Below are 22455 nucleotides of genomic sequence, written 5' to 3'. Positions count from 1 at the left end.
GCTCCCTCAGCTGCTCCTCACAGGACTTGTGTTCTCCAGAGCCTTTGGCACCTTCACTGTCCTCTGGACCTATTCTAGCACCTCAGTGTCTTTCTTGTAGTGAGGGGCCCAGAACCGGAAACAGCACTTGATGTGTGGCCTCACCAGTGCCCACTACAGGGGGAGCAATCCCTTCCCTGGTCCTCCTGCCACGCTATTCTTGATCCAGGCCAGGATGCCTTTGGCCTTCTTGCCCACCTGGGCCCAGCTGGCTCATGTTCACCCACTCTTGACCAGCACATCCAGGTCTTTTTCTGCTGGGCAGCTTCCCAGACACTGTGCCCCATCCTGGAGCATTTCATGGGATTGCTCAAAGTGACTCAAAGGCAGGACATAGCACCTGGCCTTGTTGAGCCTCATACAGTTGGCCTTAGCTCATGGATGCAGCCTCTCCAGATCCCTCTGCAGAGACTTCCTGCCCTCCAGCAGAGCAACACTCCCATTCAACTTGATTTGTGTGACGCTGTTGAGGCAGGATGGGAATGAGGAGACTCTGAGTCAGAAGGCTGAGAGTAAAACTGATTTATTTCAAAATGCATCGCTCTTTATACAAAGCTTCATCTGGGCCAATTCCATTGGTCCTGAAGTAAAAACAACCGACACCACTGGTGCACAGTGCATGACGCACAGTGGTAGAACTTAACTATAAATGATGTGAACAACAAGAGAGATAAAGGACCTTATTTACATTATTTCCCAACAAATTCCCAGGCTTCTACCTGTTAGAAACTCTCAATTTCTCTCTTTGACTGAATCTGAGACCGACATTTGTGAACTTGCTGAGGGTGCACTCGAACACCTCTTCCACATCACAGATAAAGATATTAAACAGGACTGGGCTCAACAATGGGCCCTGGGGAACTCCACTGCTGACTGACCACATGCTGGATGTAAGTCCAGTCACCACTACTCTCTGGGCCTGTCCTTAACCCAGTCCTTAACCCTGTCCTTAATCCAGTCCTTAACCCAGTGAAAAGTGCACCAGTCCAAGTCCCAGGCTTCCAGCTTCTCCAGGAAAATGCTGTGGGAAAAATCAGAAAGCATGGCTTTCCAATTCCAGTATTATTTTATTTTTAAATGGATGGAAAAGAACCACTCTTTGTCCTGAGAGTTCTTTGGTCTACTCCTCCAAGAATCCCAGTGCAAGCCAGTTGCACTTACCTGACACTGACTGCTTGACACTCACTGGGAAATCCCCTTGAGCCAGGAGCTGTGATGTGTGGTGGTAGGACTGTGCAGCGTGACCCTGTGGGGCCCATCAATCACTGTTTGCTCACAGTCAGTGGCTGGCACACACCTCTCACTCATGGGCAGATTGCTTCACCCTAAGGTATAGAGGAGGAGGAGGCATCAATGGAGGCAGGAAGAGAGTTGGTGCATCAGAAATTAAGATGTCTTTATGTACAGTGTGCAACAAAACATTTTCTTGTGCCTTCTGCACCCTAGCATCCCAGCTGTGCAATGGCTCCTGTTCTCCAGCTTTAAAAAGCCCAACCCTTCAGTGTAAGTGAGCTGTCTTCTGCCTAGACAACCACTGCAGGATGAGAAGTTACAAGCTACAAAATGAAATCTTTCATCACTGCAGATGTAGTGGGATTTACTCTTAACCTCAAATGGACCTTTCTTGCTCCCTTCCCTCTTATCTTTACAGTGGCAGTTTAGCAAGATTAGAGGTGCCATACCACAAGGCCCATGCCAGGGAACAAAAGGTAGAGCTGTTTTGGATTGTGCAAAGCCCAGGAGACGTTTTGTCAGTGAGGTCATGGCTCAGCACGTTGCTTGCTGCTCTGGTCACAGTTTAGTTGTTGAGGTCTCTAAGGCAGCTCACAAAAGACAGCTTGGAAGCAGCAAGCATCTGTCAGTGCCTGTATCTCAAGGGTATGCCTGTTATTTAAAAGGTGACATCTTACAAGTCTGTGAATGGGGTGGCAAGAATCACGATTTCAGGCTAAAGAAACACAAAAGCAAGGACAAGCAGCTGCAGCAGAGGGCACCTTTTCAAAGGCACTGGGTGATGCCAGCTGCTGCATACAATGACTTCAGAAGAAGTAAAAGGTCTTCATGTGGCCCCAGCCTGAGGGACAATTCTAAAAGGTGCCAGGTATCCAATGGATCAGTCAGCCCTGATGTGCAGCTAGTGGAAACCTCACAAACAGGGAGAAGAGGGAAGGCTGACAGCAGTTGATCCTTGCCTGAAGTTTCTTGACCTCTGTCTTGGAGGTGACTCAGACAAATTAAATTGCAGGTGGCAAACATCTAGTGTAGCAAAAATGTGGAATTACTACAGCAGGCAAATGGGAATTACTGCAGAGACTGGTTGCACAGGACTGCATACCCTGTATAACAGACATGCATAGGCTTCTGGAAAACAGACACTGCTTGCTGAGCCCTATTTTGTCAGGACATCTCGCTATTTAAAATTTATGTTGCAGGAGTGCTGAAAATCTGGACAGACCTGAGTTTCGCTGTTCCACAGAGAAAGATTCAAGAAAAAGATAAAGAGCTGTGAGCAAAATCTATGGCACATGGTACATGGCTATATGGTGCCCTGTATCTGAAGCTCAGAGCGACAACATTCAATGCCTTATAGAAATTTCTGCTTTTCCAAAAAAAGAGGAAACAAGTGTTTCATGTTGTTACATTTTATCCTTCTGAACTTCTCAGCAAGATGCAAATGGTTGAGATTTTAGTGTCTCTCCTGAAACCAGTCTTTCTGGTACTCCAGATGCAGGCTGGATGCTAAAGACTGCAATTACTGGCTCAGCAGATAAGCCTCCAGTAAGCTGCTATCCCAAGGCACATTCATGCTTTGGTGTTTCATCTAGAAATAAGTTTTAACACAAAAGGAAAAAATATGGGCTTCTACACATGTTTTGAATCAAGCCTCCAGTGTATCCATAACTGGCTCATCTAACACAGGATCACTTGGATCACCCAGGAATCTGACCAACACTTACTGCAGCAATCCTAAATGGTCATCTACAGGGGACTTGTGGTCCTAAGGATATAATGCAAAAAATCAAAGGAGATACTCCATTGGATAACCTTATAAATGGAACCACAAAGGTACATTATGGACTTGGACTTCCTCAGATCAAGTATGTTCAGCTCCAGGACACTGTCTCTGATCACTGGAGAGACAAGCCAGCTCTAAAGACATGCATCACACTGAAAGAAACAGCAATGCTCAGTATTGTCATGGTATAAACCATGCACAAAGAGTTTTATAATCCATAAGTACAGAGGGTTTATCTTAGTTGTTCATCGTAAGAAATTTCAGTTTGTGACAAATTGCGTTTCCCCATTTTGTGAAATAATGCTGCAGTTCCAGTCAGTCCAGCTAAACCTCACCCACTGAAATCTAACATGAGATTGCCACTCAGTTTAATTTCCCTAATGGACTTGTCCCACCTGGGAAGGATTGCCAGACACAGACCCTGGGCTGTTACACAGAGCAGTAGATGGCCATCAAAACATGCCCAACATCCCATCAGCCAGGAAATCCTGCTTGTCCTCTCCTTGTATCATTGGGACAGCTGCACACCACAGCCATGCTGCCCTGTGCACTCATCTCTGCTCCGTGGGCCATGTCCTGCCCTTGTGCTGCCACCAGACACCAACTGTATTTCTCCCTGTCCTGTGAGCACCAGCATCTTGTGGTGCCTGTGAAGGGAGGGACAGGCTGAGAAGTGGGATGGAGACACACTGGCTGGGAATGGGAAAAGCTGTGGTCATGAGAGCTGGAAAGGGAAAGAATAGCCAGTGATATACAGAAGGGGCAGGAAGCTCAGTGAGAGGCCCTGAGATGAGCCATGGGAAGGAGGAGGACACAACCCACAGCATTTGGACAAAACAATCCTTGGGAACGATGTCCAGCAGCTGAGGATCTCCAGGGACATTCAGCTGTCCCTGGAGGGAGCATCTGCATGTGCTGGGTGACCTTGCTGACCTGCAAGGGAAGTCACAGTGAGCTGAAAGCAGTGTCCCAATGCTTTAGGACAGTGTAGTAGGATCTCTAAGAGAAGGATCTCTAAGAGAGTTCTCTAAGAGAACTGTGCGACATATGAGCTCCAGAATGATTCTTCAGCTCAGCAACACCCAACCGTCTTTACTGTCATCTCGTGCTTGAGATGCATAGTGGAGAATCACTTATGTCAGTGTAGGAACAGCTAAAAGTAGTGCTAATATAACAAGAATGAGAGATGAATTTCAAAATGGAGTAAGAAAACCCAGAAGCCCCTCACTGTCATTATATACTCCCACAGCTTTCAGACATGCTTTGAACAGCAAATGCTATTGCTGTTTGTTAGGCAAAGAAGCAAATTGCTTGTGACAGTGGCAGATGCCTGGAAGACTTCATATTGGAGTGACTTTTTTTTCTCCCCTCTTCCTTCAACATACCTTGCTGCTCTCTCTTTTAACCCAGTTTCCTTCAACCAAAATATATGGGGCTGAGCTGCCAGCAGGTGTGCAGATCATCTGGTAAGCCACCACATCAAACCTTTCACTGGTACAGAACAGAACGGACATCTGTAATTTTCTAAGTCAGCATCAACAAGGCAACTCTCCCTGTCTTTTTTCAGTCTCCCCCTCAGGGTGCTGCAGTTTCTGCCACGTGCAGAGGGTCTGTCCCTTCTGATGTGGGCTTGTCCTTCTGCAGCATGATCTCTGAATAAGCACTGCAGATCTGTAAAATCTTTAAGAACTTGTTGATGAGAGACAGGCAGAAGGCTCAAGAGTGGAAACAACCAAGAGCTCAGGCTGCCATAATACCCCGATACCCTGATACTCCTTCAGATGGTGCAAAAAGTACTCCCAGCTGCAGGAGGACACATACACAGAAAAAATCTACTTGTACCTCACCAGATTAGCCGCCTAGAGACCTCTCAAACTGCAGGATCCCTGAGTTTAAGCCTTATCTTAAGAAAAAAGGTCATTTCCCTCCCTTCGAAGGAACCGTTTGAACACAGTGACGCCCTGCCTTGGTGCTCTCACCTGTCTCACACACATGCTAGCTCCCCTCATGCTCTGCCCAGCCCTGCCCCCTGAGCAATCCCTGTCCCTGCGAGTATAATGGAGTATAATGCAGAGGAAGTGGCTCACCTAAACTCTCTGAATCGCTCCGGGGGCTTTAGGGGGTGCTTATCCCTCCTGTTCTAGTAGCCAAGGGCTCCTAGAAAGGGAGCTACCTTAAAATCCGAGCTGTATTTAGAATGACAGGCGGCTGATGCAAAACAGGCTCAAAAGGCAGTTTGGAAAAGATAAATTGGGTAGAGAGAGGCCTGGTTCACCTCTCCCACGGCTGCAATAAAGTGCTTGACGTGTCCCTTCTCTGCACTTGATCACGTTCCTGCTGCCTGTGTTTCATATTATGCAACTGATTGACTTTGCAAGATGAGAGAACAGAGCGTCTCCTTGCCCCGCTCCCTGATGTGTGCTTAGTGTGTTAGACTGGAAGGACGGAGCAGAAATCAAAACAAGCCCCGAAGCTGCCTGGCTTCCCTGCTAAATGCTTGTGCTCAGATCCGTGTGCTACAGTAGTCTGAAGGCACCATCCGGAGCATGCTTCACTGGTTGGCAGAGCTGTTCTGCTGCTGATTTACTAAAATATGAATATCGATCTAATATCGATATCCAACTGAGACGGACAAATACTCTCTAACAGGTTAAAGTTAGAAAGTGTATGTTTATTGCGATGGGCAGGACAGTACGTGGGATAATTCCCTAATGCACACTGCAAAAATCACAGGTGTTACAAAGCCCAAAGCCCTTTTATTTACAGAAGTCTTGAATACAAGAAATATGAATGCATATTCATGTCCCTGTCACTTCCTCTTCTCCACTTCGTATGCTAATTGGCAAAAAGGCTATTAAGCATGCGTAGTTCTGTTCCCGGAAATGAGTCAGGGGCCCATTTTGGGGAGGGGTCTCCAAAATGAGGAAGTAAAATAAGTCGTCCTCGTTCTGACCTGTCTACTTTTTCAACGCATACATTACAAATGAATCTTTGTAGTTTTCCTGTGTTCAATGGATTCCTCAAGTATGGGAAGTCTGCAACTGTTTTTGTGTCCCTGAAATCTGTTTATCACATTCTGTTTCTCATGATAAGCACAGCTACCCAAACATAAAGTTGACAAGAAATGAGTTAATAGATCCTGGATATCTTATTTAAGATCTGGCTACTGTTAACTATGAGCAGAGCCTATTTATCTACTTCCGCTAACTCAGCAACATCTAATTTAACTATCATCTTAAGTTTCCTAAAATTCTTAATTCTTCAAAATTAATGTCTCACTGCAGCTTCCCAGTGAGCACTGGGACACTTTTTGTACCTAGCAAAAACTGTGCTCAAAGGGGACTTTTCTCTTTGAGGGTTAATGAGCAGCTCTTGAAGCAGACTTTGCTCTGTGAGATGCGCAGGAAGGCAGCAGGAGGCACAGACGCCAGCTGTCTTGCCAGCTGCATCCTCATCACACAACCTTACATTTACAGGGGTATGGCCAAGGGCACGACCTGCCCTAACCCCTGAACAAATGGCTCAAGGCATTTCTCATGAAGGCTTAGGCTGCTCCTATTCAAGAATCCACTGCCCTAGAGCCAGCATATCCCACCGTAGCATTTTCAGCCTGGTGCACATCCTCAGGGATGGTCTTCAAAAAGCACTTCCCACCATGATGCTCATACTAGGAGGGAACAGGTGTCATCTGTCAACAGATGACACCCACATTGTATACTCTCATGTCCAAGGTACATCACTGTGATCTTGCTGAGCTTCTCAGAATTGCTTTGCTGCATGAAATCTAGTGCTGACAAGAATGGGTTTGCTGTTGTATTTTTCCATTTTCCTACATCCAGCTGTGGATTGCCTTTACTTATAGCTCCTGGATAATAAAGGCTGAAGCCCACTGTGCTTTTTAAATTCTCCAGTATATGCATACTTGGTCCAAACCCCATCAGGGCAGTACAGGAGGCAGGCTGGACTCTGTCAGCAGCAGAAACCAAAGTAGGCTCAAATTTTGAAGATATTACCTCTAAAATCCTGCTTGTCTTTGTTCTGTCTGAGTCACACAAGGTAATATGCAGTATATACAGGAAGGGGAATGGGGACAGCCCTAAAACCAGGATTTTCTTCCCCCACTGCAATTTCCCTCATATATTGCCTAGGGTTGCTCATAAGAGGGCAGGATATTCTGCTCCCAGCCCTAGACCAACAGTCTTGCAGCAAATAATTCAGTCAAATGTCTGCTTAGTATTCTTAAAAAAAAAAGAGGACTGCATATGCGATTGGCTTTCACATTTATAGATATGATATGATAATGGCTTTCACATTTATACATATTAGTTTTTGCATTGATCATAAGTATTCAGATCTAATATCATGTACACCTTTATTTAGCTGTTTGTCAATATAACAAAATCTGTAAGTTTAAGTATGTACTGTGTAGTTTATAGAAATAGTAGTAGGGTGAATATACTGTATTATAGGCCTTAGCTGAACACTAGGTGTTAAAATACCTCTATATAACCAAACAAATTGTGTAAAGTGATCATGTTGTTCCCCTTTCCATTGACTGAGTCCTCCAAGTAATGAGATCACCTTCACACAAACCAAAGCACCGGAGGACAGTTAGAGACTACCATGTTAATTTAAGGAGGACATACAAAAATCTTATCAGAGGATGTGCTACAGCAGGATGGAGATACAAGAAGAAATAAAATATATTGACCTGACACACAGGATGTTATGCAGATAAGCCGGAGTGTGAAGAACCCAAACAAAGAAGTTCCCAAAACATCAGAAAGTTTGCAAGAATGTTTGAATAATGTATGAAACACATGAATATGAATGCAACTCAGCGATGTAACCATATAAAGAGATCACTGTCAGGATAGGGCATGTTCTTTGGCTGTCTGCCAGGAGCACCCCAGCACTGGACTTTTGTCTCTTATTTTATCCCTTAGTAAACGTTACAAAAATTCTTTATCTTGAACTCAGTTTTTCACAGTGTCACAAGAAAACAGTAACAGAACTGGAACACAAATTCAGGTATTATTTTATAAGGACAGGGAAATTATTCCAAGCCAAAACTCCATCAGATTTTTATCCAGCTATTCTGTGTTCTGCAGCTGCTAATGCATTTTCAGTTAACCTGTTTCGCTACTGGTGCAGAAACATGATTATCTCAACCAGCCTCCACTGATGATCTAGCTAACCTAATTATCCAGGGCTTACAATTCAGTGAAGCAAATACTTTGTTTAGCAGCAAGTACATCTGATCAAACCTCCAGGGCTTGTCTGGAGACACTCTCACCCTTTCCAACGAGTCCAGAATCCCCAAATATGCAGCCATGGAAGAGCAGTAGTGAACCTAGCATGTACAGAGCTTAGCAGCAGTTTAACTACAGACTGGAAATGAGGAAAAGCATGGAGATTTAGAACATGAGCAGTCCTGCCCAGGGAACGAGGGGAGGGAGAGCAGTGTGTGCCATGCACACAGACAGGCTGCTGAAGGTCAGTGCAGGAAGAATGGATGAGACACAGAAGCTTTCAATCAACTACACAGCTAAGCAGACAACATTTTTTCCCAGGAGGTAAAAGGCTACCAGGCTGGGACCATGCTGCCAAGAGCACAGAACAGCGTGCAGAAATTGAGCCTTAAACTGTACACACTGCCCTTTCTGCGACTAACAGCACCAGCTAAACTCTTCAGATTTGAGGCCTATCTGCTTCTTCTAGTCTGGACATGTTTGCTTTCCTGAAGGCCCATCAGGAAAAGCAGTGGTGTGTGAATTGCCATTCTCTTGGTGGGACGTGGGGTCTTGTGATGCCTTGTCTGTGCTGTGATCTGACCAGACTGCAGGCCTTTTGGTCATGCCATAAACACATTCTTCAGTTCTACAACAAGAAATGGCAGTTTTACAACCCAGTTCTGGGAGCAGTGCCCTACCATATCAGTACAGGTCATTCTTTTAATCCTCACTCTGTTTCTTTTTCCCCATTCTTTACACACACTACAATTCAGGCTTCACTTCAGCTTTAGCATTTCTGTTACAAATCTCTTATACACCTATGTGTGGGATATTCACAGGGCTCTGCCTCCTTCAGACATTCAGTAGGAGGCTGCAAGATAGATATTGCTCTTCAAGGAGGTTGCAGACTGACTGGAAAGAGTCCAGAGTGCAGACCTAAAAGGTAAGATGGAAGAATGAGAGTTTGCTTAATCTAGAAGTGGGCAGACCAAGGGGACACAGGGTAACGATACATGAAGTACCTAAACTTCACAGCCATAAAAGGCTGCAGTTACAGAGAGGAAGATGATAAACTGTTAGTGTGTCCATGCTGGGTAAGGACAAGAAATGTTTGTCCTCAATTACACCAAGTAAGGATTAGATTAGGCAGCAGAAAAGATTTTTCCAGATGTAAGATCATGAAGTACTAGACTGGATCACCTGGAGAAGGGCTTTTAACATCACATCAAAAAGCTCCCACTAAAAATATAATTTATCTGCCTCTGCCTTGCAGCTTGGAGAAGCTCTAGAGGGTCTTTCTGCATTCTTTCAGAGAGGGCTTATGGGGAGATTGCAGAACAGGAGTTTAAAGTTCAGCTTTGGTCTTCACATTTGTGGAGATTTGTGGCTGAATGTTGGGGTTGTGGCATGTCCTGATCCTGACGATCCCACCTAACTGCCTCAAGGACAAACACCCAGCTCTTGATGAATAGCATGGACCCACTGGCTCTGTACAGTCGTGACCTTCCCATTCTTCCCAAGCTTTGTTACCCTTTGACCACTGCCATAAGCCAAGCTAAGATGCATCATCAATTTTTTTTTTTTTTTTTTTTTTTTTTTGTAAGCTAAATGGATTTCCACCTACTCTGCAACCCCGGGGAAAAAGTAAGTTGAATTTGTGGCTGGAGACAGCAGTTCACAGTGACCAGTCCCAAGGGAAAGATGGTATCAGTGTTTCTGAGTTTCCAGTTAATTGTGTTTACTGAAGAATACACAGCATTAGAGTGCCTTGAGCTTTGGCCAAGTCTGTAGAAGTAAATAAAGACAATTCCAGCCTAATGTTAGAAAACTGACCCTTGGATTATTTCTGAGATCACTTCTTCCAAGAGCCAGAATAAACCCTGATGTGTATGTGTATGTGAAATAAGGACTCATACCTTATAATTTTAGCAAAGAAATGAGTTTGCTGTAGGGAGAAGGCACCTCTCCTCCAGGTGACAAGCCAAAGACAGAGCAGTCCTTTCCTCCCAAGGCTCGTCTGGTGACCCCTCTTGTAGCTCAGCAGACTTCCAGTGACCTCCTCAGGATGTGCTGCAAAATGTGCTGTGTAAGAAGGCAGCAGCAGGAGAGATGCTGCTGCAAGGGAGACAAGGCAGGAGCTGAGGATGACCCCAGCATTGGCTGTGTCCTCACTGAGGGCACCATCCCACAGCACCTGAGCAAAGCAGGTTACACAGGGACCAAACAGTGGCCATCCACAGCCTTAGGATGGATCAGAGCAGGGGACATTTAGAGTGACCTAGCAGGAGATGAGGTTGGAGACAAACCAACCTACGACAGAGCTTGAGACCTGAGTTTAAACGAAGCTCCTGGTCCATGAGCAGAGGGTGTGGGTGGGAGCCCCGATGGGGATGGATGGGGCTGCTAAGGCCCGTCAGTGCCCTCAGAGTCTCTGATACAGGGTCCTGCACCCTGAGCCTGCTCCCAGATGGGCAGAGCCTTCTCTGCCCTCCCATGAGGAGCTTTGCTCTGCCCAGAGGCGTGACAAGCATCAGGTGCTGGCGTGTTCCTGGTTCCTCTCTGATCCTTTACAGCCTCTCTTCCCCATGGCCAGCCGTGCCAGCCAGGGCCCTGCTGACTCCTCCTATGCTTTGTGAGCACACCTTGCAAATTGATCACAGCAATCCCGACACGGCCATTTCTGCCCAGTAGAGCCCCATTAGCCAGCAACTCTCTCCTTGGTCTTTAATGATTCAAACCACAAAACCATTTGTCATGCTGCATCTTCTTTCCCAGTGAGTAAAAGTCAATTATTGTTTTCAACTTTGCTCTGAAACAGCCTGGATCCCTCCTGCTTCTTTATGCTACCAGGAAACCATCTACAATAATGACTTCCTTGGATGTCTAGTGCTGTGTTGCAGTGAATTACAAGCTCTCTAAACTTCACTCCCCATGTACCAAACATCTTACACAGAAGCCATGTTTTGCCGCCAGAAATTCCACGATGAATTGGATTTTGAACCTGTCATACAGCTGCTTTTTAAATTTTAATCTTTATGGTCAAGAAAAGAAATACTATTTTGGCTTCCAGACCTTATTTCCTAATTTAAACATGCAAATCTTAATCCTGCCTTAGTAGAGGAATAAACTCTTGAAAAACAAATACTCCAGAAGATCTGCAGAGTCAAAGCACATGGGAGTCCTGTAGCTGTCAGTGACCTCTGGTAGCCTGCTGTCACCCGAGGGCCCTGGCCAGCACCTGGTCAAACAGCCCAGCTCCCTGTGAGTGGCTGGCTGCAGCTCACAGACACTTCAAACAAGGGGCTTTGCAGAAGGAAATCAGCTCCAAACACAAGCTCAGAGTCTCTTGTATTTGTCAGTGTTAGGATGTAATAAGGCATTAAAACTTGACTGGCACATGATAATTGTATTAGAGTTGCAAAGGTTTTAAAGTTAAAAGACAGTAATGTTCCTGAAATGAAAAATTCAACACTAGTGTTTTATATCATATTGATATTTTGATTCGAAGGAATAGTAATTAATCAGAGCTAATTGAAATTAAATAAGATTTTTAAAATGAAATTATTTAATTGCCTGGCCATTTTTAATTAAAGAAAGCAGTTCAATTATTAAATAAAATCAGATGTGCTTAGGTTCATTGCTGGTCAGCAATGAGTTTATACATCTGCCTAAATTTCATAGAATCATGGAATGGTTTAGGTTGGGAGCTTTGTCGTACCACCCTCTCGAGAGCAGCAGATTCACAGCAGGTGAGTGGCAGCCCTGAGCTTCTTGACTGAAGTCTTTTACCCCACCAACATGCCAGCATCCTCCCTTCCACATTATGGAAGAGCTGTGCATGTTCTTCTATTTCCAAATATCCCCTCTTGGGCAGTTTGTAGTGTATCTTCTGCCTCAGAAAGCCCACACAATAATTCCTGCTCCATAGCTAAACAACAGGCAGAGATGTGGGCTGGCCTTTGAGTCCATGGCATCCCTTCTGGCACCTCTTGGGGCAAGTTCCATGCAGTGCCAGGCTCCTGGTGCTCTGCTGAGTGTGCTCCCGGGCATCCATGTCTCCTGGCTGGATGGGTCTTGCCCTGGGAAGCAGCACCTGGGGTACAAAGCAGAGCCTGAGTCACTTTTAGGGAGAGCTGCCACTGTTCAGATGGGGCTGAGCACGTGTGCAGGGAAGTGTTTGGGAGGGTTTTGCTCATCTCTGATTCAGCCTTGAAAGCAGCTGGCAAAAGTCACCAGGCCTGGCTTCAGGCCCAGCTCACACAATCAGAAAAGTATTAGCTGAACTTAATAGGAAAATCAACATTAAGCAGATAGGAGCTGGTACAGTTGTTAAAGACTATGTCATGTTTTTCCCTGACAGAAGCTCAGGCTAATGGAGGGCTTCCAGCACCAAGAGCAGCCTCCAAATGAAGGCTTAATTGTCTTCTGAAGCCACTCATATAATTACAAACACTTTTAAGGAAGCATGAAAAATACAAGAGCCTGGGACTGGGACATGGAGGGAAGAAGCCACCTCACTCATTTCAGAAAACAAAGCAAAGCTGCTTTACCTTCTTCCTTACATTAAAATCTTCCCAGCTCCTGCCTGGCCAGCAGACTCCTGTCAGGGGCTAATTTCCAGGGCAGTGCTAAGACCATGGGGAAATCTAACACAAGAAAAAACTTCTGCTTTCTCCTGGCTGTGGGGGACACCCCTCCAGGTCCCCCATGCCCGGGTGTGGGGTGAACACTGGGATGGATTTCGACTGTCCACTGCTGGTGTGCACAGCATAGCCCTGCCTGCAGCAACACAGCTGATCTGGTAGAGGATTGATTGTTTGATTCTGCTGTAACTTCAGCTAAATGGCCTCCCTGATTTCTGTTCAACAGCTGCTCCCTGGAACACAAGCCTCTGCCCATTACTCAGCACAGCAGCAGAATCTGCAGCATCTGGTTCAGCCAGAGCAATGCACATTCCCTGACAAACCAGGGAGCTGCAGCCCCTGCGAACATGTGTCCTAGAGCAAACTGGTGGAGAGCCCATGGTACAGCTCCACAGTTCCTATGTTGGGTTATGGCAAATATCAAGGGGGTTTGTGTTGGTCCATGATTTTCTGGTTTGCTGGGGCAATTTGTTGGCTTATTTGTTTTCAGGAAGACTCTCAAGTCTTACTAACAGAGTAACCGAGGTCTGGAAGGGAGTCAGAACCCATCTGGTCCAACACTCACAAAGAGCAAGGAGATGTAGGACATCCTATATCCTTTCTATAGATCAGGTGCCATGTGGCCCCACCAAAAGGAAACTTCAATCAGGAATGTAAGGAAGGATCTACAGGCAGTTCAAGTTCAATCAAGAAGGCTTCCTCCCTGTGTGTACGAGCAAAGCAGCTGTACCAGCACCACACCCAGCCTTGTCCAATTAGCCATGCCATCATCCCAGCTAATTAGCCTACTGGGAGCTTTTCAGGGGCACAGGAATATTGCTCATTCTTTTAGTATCAGCTCAGATCACACTGCAGACTTCACCTTATATTTTATCCCAGTATTTATCACTAAGGCCAGGGTCAGGAGCTGCGTGTGTCCAACACCCACACTTCTGTTGCCAAAGCTCACAGCTGCTAATGAAGGGAGAGGAAAAAATTCAGGAGAAAAATTCCAATTGCGTTGTAAGGAAGGCAAAGGGATGGCACAGGGACTACCAGGGCTGCCTGAAGGGCAGCAAGGAGGCAGCAGTCAGCTGTGTGACTGCTGTAGAGTAGATAAACAACACTGAGCATCACTTTGGTGCAGGCTGGTTTTCACCACACACCTTGTGGGATTTGAAGGCTCATGGCCCTACACACATCTTGGCCTTCCCTCTTGGACCCTGCGTCCCTCTCTTCGGAGAGCTCTGGTGCTGATTTCTCATATGCCAACACACACCCTACACAGTGTCCATTCAAAGCCACTGAGTCACTCAGACCAGGAATAAGAGATAGGAAATTTCCATCCTCTCCAAGAAACTGATTTTGGCTGGACTTACTCAGCCTTCTGTCACTGCTGTTGCATTCATGTGCAGTTACACACTGAGAGATGGACGCTGGTCACCGGACCACAATTTTTTTTGTATGACTAACATGGTTTGCTAGCAAATTCTGTCCAAGAATTCTAGCCCTGCACAGGCCAGACTGAGTCAAGAAATGCTGCAGGATAATCTCACACATAGCATTTTTATCTTAGAGGGCACCAGCCAATTTACTGGAGCAGGCTGTATTCAAGCAAAGGGAGAGTATCCTCTCCCACCCGGGAAGACAGTGATTAACAGCGACAGTTTCCCTGGCACAACCTGGACACACCCCCAAAGCAATGACTTTTTCCTTGGCTTTGCTGGGTTTTACTTTAACAGCTAAAATGCTGACATTTGATCAAATCACACTTGGCTAGCGCAAGACCTATCATGAGCTTAACCGCCCTCAAGTGATGACAAACAGAAAGTGCAGATAAATAAGGCACCTGAAGAGGAGCACGTTTTGCAGCAGCTGGAGTGAGACTTCAGAGAGGCTCACTTGTGCAGAGGAGGCTTTCCCTCATATGCCCTAGGCACAAGCCTAGGATTTTGCTTTGAAGTATCTGCTCTGGCTCTGCCCCTAGGGCTTGCTGGGGTTCCCTGTTTTCAGCTCTGCTCAGATAACCATTACACCAGCTAAATGAGTGCAGCATGGCAACCACTGGGGCAAAGCAGTGCCAAATGATCCTTCAGAAGCCAGAGAAGGATCCCAGGTCCCAGCACACCTGGTTTTTTACAGCTGAGATGACGTGGGTTCCCGCATGCACTCAGCTGCCAGATAATGACTACAGGTGCAAATATCAAGAGAACAGTTGTGTCTTTGGCCACGTCTGCACAGCCCTGCCACAAAAGTAACAGAAATAAACAGGGCCTATTCCATCAACACAAATGGAGATTTGTCATTGATGGGTCAGTCACTGGAAGAGGGTGACCAGGACAGTAGTCCGTGATCACTCAGCTCTGGATACTGGAGATCCACCAAAAGCGAGCAGGTGATAATAGCATCCAGGTCCTTCTCAGCAGGAACAGAAGTTTAAAGATCTCTGATACAGATGAGTTTAAAGACCTCTGATACAGATGAGTTTAAAGATCAGTTTGAAGATCTCTGATACAGATGATCTTTAAACTGAGAGTTGATGGTCTGAGTTTGCACAGCCATGAGGGCCAAGTCTTTTGCCCCCAGGCAGCTGACAAGGATCTTCACATCATAGCACATGTCTGGGATGAGTTGGTGTGAACCAGGCAGCAAAACTGCAAGTACAAGGGAAGTCTAAAAGGGGGTTGGAGCCAGTGGGGTCCAGCCTCTCCTTCCAGGTTATTTGTGATAGGACCAAAGTTTTAAGCTGTGCCAGGGGAGGTTTAGATTGTATATTAGGAAGAATTTCTTCACAGAAAAGATGATTAGATAATGGAATGGGCTGCCCTGGGAGGTGGTGGAGTCACTGCCCCTGGAGGTGTTTGAGGACTGGACACGGCCCTCAGTGCCATGTTCTGGGTGACAAGGTGGTGCTGCGTCATGGGCTGGACTCGCTGATCTCAGAGGTCTTTTCCAACCACATTGGTTCTGTGATTCTGTGTGACTTAGCAGGGATCTGCTGGAGGTGTGGGGATGGACCATGGGGGTACCAAAGCTGCTCTTTCTGCTGGCTGTGGGTCTGACCCTGCTCACAGAGAGCTCTGAACCTCGGGGGAAACCTTGACAAGGCAAGCTGTGGCTAAACTACCTCTAGAGAAGAAATAGAGCATGCTAATGAAAGGGAGGAGGGTAGGGGGGCCAGGAGGAGCTGTGCCCAGGGCAACTCCAGGAGCTGTAGTCCCACGCCTTCCATGGCTGCGCCTCAGCCTGTGCCCTGTGCTGGGAATCAGGCTTGGTGTTTCCTGGAAAACCCCAGACAACTGACTTCTTTCACCAGGGAAGCACTTGGGAAGAAGGAAAAGATCAGACTATTGCACTGACTATTTCTTAGTCCTTAAGAAAGTCTGCTCTGTTCATTGCTGCTGAACCAAGCCCCCTCAGCAGCATGAGCTGGGGCGGATGGAATGTATTAACAGCAGAGGGATGCAGCACACAGCTCTTTTGGGTTTGACTGGAGAACGTGTGGGATGTTGGTTCCCAGGCAGAGGCGTTCATGTCCCCTTTTTGCAAGGGAGAAAGGACATGTCAGAAGTTTTCCAACAGATGGAGCACCGGGACAGCCGTGGCTACTGTCAGCCACCAGCTGAAGTGCCTTTTTTTGGTGCTGGAAGAGCTGGATGTCCATATATCCATCCTCTGGGCAACATGTATCTACACTGTCAGGATGAGACTGGAATTTGATAATCAGAAAGCAAATGTTTTAAACTTAGAGATCATTCTGGGTTGAAAAAAAATACTTAGCCTGTGAAAATCTCTAAATTAGGATTTGAAAGGTGCTTGTGGATCAAGTAAAGCAAAGGGTCTCCTGATCTGTAGACCTTCCCTAGGAATTGCAAAAAATGGCTTGTGGTCACTGCAAACTGGAATGGAAATTGTTTCATACATGCCACAAGGACACATTTCAGATCAACAGTCTATCCTCAGGCAATCTAGGCTGATCAGCAACAGATGAAGTGCAACATTTGTATTATATTTGGTGACCACAGCAATATCAAACTTATTAAAGATTCATGTTTATAAAATTGACAGCATAAGGTAATAAATGATCACCTGTTTTCACTCAACAGAGAAACTAGAATAGCTCCCTTCCTAGTGTGCATACTGAAACTGCAAATATCATGCTTCCTCTGTTTTGAGGAAGCATTTTTGGCAAGCTTTGCAAAACTTATTTTTGTGATTCCAGTTATTCTAGCTGTGGCAGAAAAACACAGAGGAGAAAGACAGGAGCAGCAGATTTGGCCTGATGAGGATCTGGTGTGAAATTCAGAGGTCACCAAGGACAACTCATGCAAAAGCTAAGAAGTGTATCATCAAACTCACAATAATCATGAAGCAGGCCATGACTCAGGCTAAAAGCCTGAAAAATTCAAGGAATGGATAGTGCCCAAATGGTAAGGTCATGGTAATAACAACACAGGGTGACAGTGAGGAATTAATTAAAATCCATCCTGCTGCCTAGCAGAATGAAGGATGGGTTCAATTGTTTCTGCTGTTGCTGCTCACATCTGCTGGGTCCCAAAATGTCTCAAATCTTTGCCAGATCACAGTCTCCACAACACTATGAATGAATCCAATAAGATTTCTTGCATGACTGGAATTAAACACTCACACAGGGACTTTACTAGAGCAAAACCTTGTCTCTGCTATGCCTGAAGCTTCCCTGGAGGCTCTCTAGGATTCACAGCCCTCAGCCTCTCATTGTGTTAGGTAACCAGCAAATTTTCTTGAGGGTTCCTGCAAATCTGAAAAAATAGAACAGCAGTTTTGGGAAAGCTGATACTCTGATGCCTGGTGATAGAACGCTTTTGTTGGAAATTCTGGTAGTAGCAAAGAGGATGAGAGACTATGACTTACTGGTAAAGGCTGACATGTAATATCCCTGCCTCAAAGCCAAACTCCTCATTAGATTTCTAAGTTTGGGAGCAGGAAAAAAAACCTACAACTGCAAAACTTCCATAATCTAGGAAATAAAACTGTCCCAGCATACATTTTAGAATATAGCTTTGTTCAATCCTCAAAAATCAGTTGAACCTTCCTGGAAAATTTCTCAGTCATTCTGAAGATTGCACTGAAATGTGATGTAACATTATTATTTTTACCTAATTTTCATGATGAACATCTTTGGGTAATTACTGAAGAGAAAGATCAGAGGACATATAGATTTTATATCTTCAGATGCTCTCTTCCTTTGACAGACTTTGAAAATAATATATTTACATATTCATATGGAAATTTAGCTATGTATTTTTAAGGTTTTTGGGTACCAATTTTTTACTGCTCTGATGGGAAATCCACCATACTACTTTGTAAGCCCTTGGACTATTTGTCTTAGCTAAATCAGGATGCAAGAACAAAGTGTTATCAGGAAGAAGTAGCAATAAAATATAATAAAATATAAGCTGAAAAAAAAAAAATACTGCAGAATCACTGTGGAGGTTTGACACTGCCTGCCCTGGTAGCTCAGCCTGGGCTGCAGCATCCTGAGATATTCCTGATACTCTGACTGGAAAAGTAGAGTAAGGACATGCCTGGCATTAAGCATGCTGGCTCTGCTTAAACCACCCAGTGGTTCAGTGATAGCAGATTCAGTCCTAGATGCAACACGGATTTTATTCCCTTGTGTTCTGTAGGGAGTTTGATGTTACGGTTAATAGTCAGTGGATTAGGAATCACAGTCCTCTTGTGCATGACCAAGCAACAGTCCCACACCTTTCCCAGAAGGACCAGAAAACTCTCAGCCCAATACCTGCCTCTGTTTGCTCCATTACTGTGGGTTGATAAAATCTGTCTTAAAAAAAAAAAAACTAAAAAAATCCCCAAGACAAAGTTGTCATGTGAAGAGTCCTTCTGGGTTTCTGTAAGACAGAAATAAATCCAGTAGTGCAGAACTCCAGTAGGAAGGGTATTTTAAGCAGGATTTAGAGAACATTCCCGCCTTCACCATTTCTGGTGAACAGCACAATATGAAAAAACACATTTTAAAAGAGTCCTGTGAGTGTGGAAGGTGAGCCTTTCCGGGAGCTGGTTATTAACACGCCATTGTCTAATGAGTACTGATGTCAGAGCTGGCTGCAAACACCGCGGGGCTCAGCCGAGGAAACGACTGCCTTAAGATTAATGGTGACAGTGATGTATGTCACTTGTAAACAGCGCTAATCAGAGATGCCGGCCGGGAACCGCGGGCCAGGCAGGAAATGAATACAGCTGAGAACTTTGCAGACTCACTTTCTTATTCTGACCTTTAAAAAAACCAAATAAATTAATTCCGTTTAGTGTGGATGTAAACACTTTCCCCGGCAGAAGTTCTGATGAAGCTATAAAGACTCCCAAGCCTGTGTCACGCTTGGGTTTCCATCTGGGATGGCTTAAAAAATCCTTTAGCGATGCCTGACTAGCAGACCCCAAAAATAAAGTGTTATGTTCCTGTTGTCAGTGTTTTGTATCTGAAACAGCGCAATTTTGTTTCCTTCCTTTTAAACAGCAACAACAAAGGAGAAAAACACGTGTTTCAACGTGAGCTGTGTGCAGGCATCGCAATGATTCTCCTTTTCTAACTGAAGAATCCCACACACCAACCCCCTCCCCTGGGATGCATCTTTTAAGGGCACCACTATACAAATTCTCTGAATTAGCAGACAGCAAGATCCTCTACTCAACATTTCCAATACAACTCTTCCTTCTGGATTTGCTTCATGGGGAAGAGATAAAAAAAAACAACCATAACCTGGATCATATTATTATTAAATTTCACATCCAATTATGGTTTCCAATGAGGAATAAACAACATAAATATTGAGGAGTGATAAATTGGTCAGAAGTGACTGAAGAGCAGGATTATTAATTAAAACCAAATTAGTTCAAAACACTTAATTTTAATTTTCAAGTCTTCAAATGTCTTTACATGAAAGCAAAATATGGAAATTAATGTTTTCAGCCCATGCTCTTCAGTGAAGTTTCTTTCCATGCTTATTTCTTCTTGTAAGAAGAAACAGTAAAAACACTATTGTTTTGGTTTTTTTGTTTTTCTTCTCATAAATATTGCTTCCCTTCAGCAGAAACCTAACCCAACAAAAGCCATACTGGTAAGATTGGATTTGAATTGCAATGCTGGAGCTTGGCTATGGAGGAGCCTGGGCAGTGCCAGAACATGAGAATGGAAATGGAGGAGACAAAGTTTGCATTTACCTGAGAAGTAAGGAAAACAGCTTTGGAGAGAGATGCTGTGAGATTTCTGACAAAGGAAGTTTTCCCATTGTGCTCCAGCTCCTTGTGCTGAGCCGAACTGCTCAGTCAGGGCTGCACTGCTATTCAGCTGGACTGAAAGCTTGAATCTCTCAGAGACTCCCTGTAAAAAAGAAGCATGACATTCTCAGTGTACAATACAATGGCCTTGTTGCTAATACTGTCAGTCAATATTTCTTTCACGGAGGGCAGCTACTGTGTCTGTACAAATAAAGCATGACCTGATCATCAGCTGTGACAGGGCGTTATCAAACACCAACAGAAGCCAGCGCAGACACTTTTCAGCCAAAAAACAGGAAGGCCCAAAGGATCAGGGCATCACCCCATCATCCTGCACTTTATGCTCTATTTAATTTTACTCTTGTATCACATGACTATTGTTATGAAAATACATTTAATATTTATCTAACCATTGAAAAATTTATTTCTGTAGGTAATAGAACATTAACTCAATATTGTTCTCACATTTCAGAGAGAATCTTGATTTGAGGGCTTAAAAATCAGTAGCCTCCTTCCCAACAGATTTGTGAATATATTTCAGTGGTAGAGAAACGGTTGGGAAACAGGACATTTAGTTCTCATCACAATTTTTTTTTTCCGAGGTTTCTACATCTCTAGTCATGTCATCAGCATAATATTCTGGGTCTGCTTTATCTGGTTTTAAAATCACTTACTCGTTTTCCTGTATTGTCATCTTGCAGCACCGAAATGGCCCAGAAGCATTTATAGGGTCATTAATACTGTTACATTCGAAACAGGGATGCTCATTAGCACCAGCAGCAGTTCTGACAAAACACAGACTGACCTGGAGGCAATTTGGCTACTGCGTGGCCTAGATTTAGTGTAAGATTTCTATGAATGGGGTGGGGGGTGGGGGGTGGGGGGGGGAAGTGTGGGTGAATGGGGGAAAGATTGTTTGTGATTATTCCCCCCCTCTCCACACTCCTCCAGATTTTCAAGTGAATTCTCAGGTCAGGAGGTGCACAGCACACTGCTGCAGTCAGGACTGACACAAGTGCTTGCAGTGTAGTACAAGAATAATTCAATCGTCTAAGGCATAAACCCCATTTAGGTTTCACTCGAAGAGTGAGTTGGACAGGCCCTTCAGACCATGGCTGGTGGGTGCTGAAAGAGGGGACACAGCTACTCATTCCCATTTAGAAGCTGCCTGGCACAGTGGGCCCTCATTATTCACTTCTGAATTATATTCCATGCTCCAAATCTTTCTTAAATCAGCTTAGGTAAACTGTGGAGGCTACAATTACAAATATTTTCTGGGAGATGAAATCAGCAGGTAACAAAATTATGGCGAACAAGCATAGACAGTATTTTATACACATAGCACGTAAAAAGAAAGCTCATGTGACCACCACTATTAGAGAAAAGTGGAATAAAATCATGCAGTCTGTATTTATTTACTTATCTCTAAAAGACAGAATAAATTATTAAACACAGCTGCAGTTAAAGCCAGTTTAAAATATGCATGATATGATGCATAAGCCTTCTCTGAAATTGAAAATTAGATTTAAACTGTAACCCTGCTTCCTAAAGTCCCTTGGGTTACAAAAGGCAGTTGTGCATTGTTTCTTATTCAGTCTGATTTTAAAATTTGTATCACACATGTGGCCCATGAGAGTTTTTCAGTTAACTCTTTATAAAAAATCACAATAGATTATATCTTATTCTTCTTTTAATGTTTCACAAATTTGCATTCCTCGCAGAATTGGTTTTTTTTAATTTCTTTTGAATATTAGTATCTCCCATTCCCGTCCTCCCCAGATCCACAAGAAAAATGCCACAGTGGAACTCTCACCAGAAGTACCCATGTAAGTAAAACACAATAAAAGTATGGGAGGTAATGAGGTCATGTCTTCTCCTCGGAGTTCAACGTCCTACCTGAGAAATCAAAATGAGACACTGCCATTAAAAACATGAGAACTAATAAAGTCTTAATCCTACTGCAGTAATTCTAACCCCTTCCGGTGCCTCATTCAGCTAACACTGAAGGTGTTTCTTTATTAGATGTATTGTTCCTGTGACAGCTCCAACAGAAACGGAACTTAAACCCAAGAAACTTAACTGACATCAGACTTATATGTGAAGAGATAATTTGTGCTGATGAACTTCAAAGATTAATACATTTTTACCTTATGCAAACTGAAATGAGAAGTTTTGGGTTATTTAGTAACAAAATAAAATAAAAAAAAATACAGATTTTTTTTTTTCTGAACTAAAGACTTTCTATCCTTGGTGGGAGATTGCA

General features: G+C 44.4%; 1 long non-coding RNA gene across 2 annotated transcripts; it reads right to left on the bottom strand.

Annotated features, from left to right (window-relative positions):
• Positions 1-546: 546 nt before the first annotated feature.
• On the bottom strand, positions 547-22449 carry LOC115496301 (uncharacterized). 2 transcript variants are annotated; one of them, XR_012057168.1, is made up of 3 exons: positions 22006-22449; positions 20136-20295; positions 547-1364 (listed from the first exon to the last, which is right to left on the bottom strand). It is a non-coding gene; the product is annotated as an uncharacterized lncRNA (long non-coding RNA). The 2 variants fall into 2 exon arrangements; XR_012057167.1 differs by lacking the exon at positions 22006-22449 and having other exon boundaries at positions 20136-20461.
• Positions 22450-22455: the final 6 nt, after the last annotated feature.

Source organism: Taeniopygia guttata, chromosome 8 (assembly GCF_048771995.1).
Source record: "Taeniopygia guttata chromosome 8, bTaeGut7.mat, whole genome shotgun sequence".
Lineage (NCBI taxonomy): Eukaryota > Metazoa > Chordata > Aves > Passeriformes > Estrildidae > Taeniopygia > Taeniopygia guttata.
This window is presented reverse-complemented; position numbering and strand designations above follow the sequence as displayed.